This window comes from Pteronotus mesoamericanus, unplaced genomic scaffold (genome assembly GCF_021234165.1).
Source record: "Pteronotus mesoamericanus isolate MK-2021 breed Mesoamerican mustached bat unplaced genomic scaffold, CSHL_Meso_final scaffold_54, whole genome shotgun sequence".
NCBI lineage: Eukaryota > Metazoa > Chordata > Mammalia > Chiroptera > Mormoopidae > Pteronotus > Pteronotus mesoamericanus.
The window spans coordinates 54,234,873-54,238,886 of record NW_026555321.1 but is presented as its reverse complement, the minus strand read 5'-3'; the positions used below and the strand labels follow the sequence as shown (position 1 = coordinate 54,238,886).

The window sequence follows — 4,014 nt, the reverse complement described above, 5'->3', positions numbered from 1 at the left end:
GAAATAGTTACTAATATTCACACATTGCAGGTAAAGAAACAGGCTCAGAGATTCTATTCACTATGCATACCACCTCCTTTGCAGGCCTCACTTTTCCTTGAAAGGCAAATGGTGAAACGGAAGCAATAATTAAATTTTAACACTGAAACAGATATTGATTTCCCTAAATATGTTAGACAAAGTGATTTGGTCCTTAACTTCAGAATGAGTCCTTTACAATCCTACCTTCAGCAGTCACAGCCCACTTTGCAAACATGTGCATGATATGAGTCCTAGGAGTATACAATGACATATCTTTGAAAATACCACAAAATTCTGGAAATTTTCACACAGGACAATTTGGCAGACATCTTTAAACCCTAATTTTCTTAGCTGGCTGCCCCCACAGTCTAGTAAGAAAAAGCCCGAAGCTTATAAATTGAATCCTTTCCCAAATTAAACCCTATTTTTATAACTTACCTTCAAATTTATTGCAAGGCCATGAAAATGAAAGCCTCTGGTACCATCAAAGTAGTTCACCAAGAGTGTGGCCATCTTCCTCAGGTACATTCAGCAGCCTTTTTATTGTCTTGATACACCTTCTGGATTTGGACCAAATGATTGAAATCTGTGGAAACTTGGAGGGGCAGTAGATAATCTGATTGTAACCTTTCAAATCCTAACAATGGACATTGATGCAAATCCTGACAATGACACACCTACTTTAGAAGTTCCATTTTGCCTTGGATTCCATTTACCCACCTCCCCAAAACACCATGCAATTTGAGATGATTGGCAGGTAGCAGAAATAGCGCAAGGCACATCAGAATCGCAGGACTCAAGAAGGGATGGTAGTGGCTAGAGGCCTTGCTGTCCCCATGGTCATCACCTCGCTACAGCATTGCCAAGGGCCATGAGCACCACAACAATGGCCTCTAATTCCAGAACCCCAGAGCAGGATCTCATGCTTCTGAGGGACAAGCCAGTCTCACCACTTCTAAAATTCTATTTACTAGAAGGAGAATAGTATTATTGCAGGTTTGTACTCCCTGATACATATACCCTGACTCTTGTCCCTCACTTTTGAGCACAATATCCTTGCTGAGCACATTGTCAGCTGTCACTTACCAGATAGTCCTGGATCTTTCCCATACGTATAAGGCTTTTCATGATTGGTCCCAACCTACCTCTCCAGGCTCACCCTTCTCAGATCTCTCAGCCCAGCATACCTTCCCATCATCTTTAAGGCCTTCAAGAAATACTTCAGATCCTTGGTGATTTATACCAGCTGCTCCATCCACGTGGAAGGTAACTTGCGCTTTGGCCCACATACACCCTCAACAAACTCCTACTCACGTCATTCAAATCCCAGCTCAAATGTCATGTTTTGTGTTCATCTGGGTTATTCTAAAATCAGAGCCTGACTCAAGGACTTGAGTGCAGATGACTTATTTGGGAATGATCACAGAAAGCAGCAGTGTAAAGTGGGGACACTGAAAAGGAAGGAATGGGCACTAAATAAACCTTCAGTATTGGGCTCACTGCTGGACGCAATGCCTGGACCTCTGAAAATCACACAGAATGCTTCTTAGAATGGTTCATTTAAAGATCAGGGGATGGGGTATTGATCTATTGGCTTTTATTTTCTCCACCGTGGGAGGTTGCCCCCTAGGGTGCATTAACTACCTTGATAGTTCTGTACTGTTTCCAAGTCCTGATGCTTCAGAGAATGCCTTTGGCTAGAAAAGCTGAGAAGCATAGTCCTCAGAGTCAGTGTGGCCAACCAAGCCATGACCTGGGCAGCTGCTGACAGACATGGGCAGGGAGGAGGTGTCGGAAGGCCCCCCAAAGCATCTACTGCATTTTCTTTGTAAAGCTACCCCCTGATCCTCCAAAGATAAGAGTTCTCCCCAAGACCTCTGTGCCTAGTCTTACTGCAGTACTTTCTGGAGTTTATTGTCATTACCTGTTTACTGCTCTCTCCCAGACTAGGCTCTGAGCTCCTGGGTGGCATGTCCTACTGAGAAAGCAGTTGGTTCATACTAGAATTCCCCACGTTTGTTCAATGAATAACGATTTTCCCAAGTTATTCTATGATACTAAATGTCTTCACATTTTTGAACACAGATAAAAAGATAAAATACTAACTCATTAATATGAAGCTCAAGATCTGCAGCTCTAGCTGTAAAATACCAAAATACTTTAACTCAATTTAAAATGCTGAAACAGGCTCGCTCACGCTCCCCGCCTGCCGCTCGCGATTCTCGCTCGGTTCTCTCATTAGTCCGCCGCCGCCTCCTTGGACACACACCCGCCCTAGTCTCCGAGCTTGCGACTGGCGGACAGGTGTCCTTGGCGCAGAGGCCAGAGTCGTAGCCATCTCTTGAGTGCCTTTCATCTCAGAAGTTAGAGGCACTTTGCAGAACTTCTGCCACACAGACCGTGGGTCTTGCAGCACATTTGTAAGCGATGCTGCCATCCGGAAGAAATTGGTGATTGTTGGAGATGGAGCCTGTGGCAAGACTTGCTTGCTCATCGTTTTTAGCAAGGACTAGTTTCTAGAGGTATATGTACCTACAGTGTTTGAGAACTATGAGGCAGATATTGAAGTGGATGGAAAACAGGTAGAGTTGACCTGTGGGACACAGCTGGACAGGAAGATTATAATCACTTGAGGCCCTTCTCCTACCCTGACACCGATGTTATACTGACGTGTTTCTCCATTGACAGCCCTGATAGTTTAGAAAATATCCCAGAAAAATGGACTCCGGAAGTCAAGCATTTCTGTCTCAACGTGCATATCATCTTAGTCGGGAACAAGAAGGACCTTGGGAATGATGAGCACACGAGGCGGGAGCTAGCCAAGATGAAGCAGGAGCCAGTAAAACTGGAAGAAGGCAGAGATATGGCAAACAGGATTGGCGCTTTTGGGTACATAGAGTGTTCAGCAAAGACCAAAGATAAAGTGAGGGAGGTTTTTGAAATGGCCACAAGAGCTGCTCTGCAAGCCAGACATGGGAAGAAAAAATTTGGGTGCCTTGTCTTGTGAAGCCCTGCTGCAAGCACAACCCTCAGACAGTTAATTTTGAAGTGTTGTTTATTAATCGTAGTGTATGATTACTGGCCTTTTTCATTTATCTATAATTTACCTAAGATTACAAATCAGAAGTCATCTTGCTACCAGTATGTAGAAGTTAACCATGATTATTAATGATGTCCTACCCACCTGACCCACAGGGGTCCTTCTGACACCGCTCTAATAGCCCTCCTCTGCACTCCCACCAGATACACCAGGTGCTAATTCAAGGAATTTCTTAACTTCTTGCTTCTTTCTAGAAAGAGAAAATGGTAACTTTTGTGAATTAGGTTGTAACTACTTCATAACATGGCTTGCCTGTCCTCTGTCAGCTGCAAGGTACTCTAGCCAGTCACCACTTCAGACCTTTCCTCCTGGACAGATTTCATTGGCAGAGCCCTGGAGTGGGCATCCAGTTTTTTCAAAACGTGCTCAGCCAAAAAGTCCAAAGTCCATGCAGCTGTGGCAAAGTTACAGTTCTGTGGTTTCATGTTAGTTACCTTATCGTTACTGTGTAATTAGTGCCACTTAATGTATGTTACCAAAAAATAAATATATCTACCCCTGAAAAAATAAATAAATAAAATGCTGAAACAAAGTTGACTTCTTCCTGGTCTTTGTAATTTTAAAAGTAATAAATAAAAAGAGGCAGAGAGCAGAATCTTCTAGGCTAAAGGAATTAAATACAAGGAATTAAATATATCACTATTCAATACATCTTTATTAAATTTTTTAGAAATTTTGTTGCTATAAACTCAATCGATAAAAACTTACCTTTAAAATAATTTAAGCAAGTGGCTATACTTTTTTTCTATTTCAGCCTTATTCAAATTCATTTGAAAGATTTTTTTTCTATACCCTTCTCCTCCTGTTTGCTTGATATAACCTGACATAAATTCAATACAAATATTGGTGGTTGTTCAGACAGGCAGCCTAAAAATGTTAATTGGCTGATCACA

The 4,014-nt window shown here is 42.3% G+C and overlaps 1 pseudogene; it reads left to right on the top strand.

Moving 5' to 3' along the window:
• The first annotated feature begins 480 nt into the window (after nt 1–480).
• Nucleotides 481–3,028, top strand: LOC129088149 (transforming protein RhoA-like; annotated as a pseudogene).
• Nucleotides 3,029–4,014: the final 986 nt, after the last annotated feature.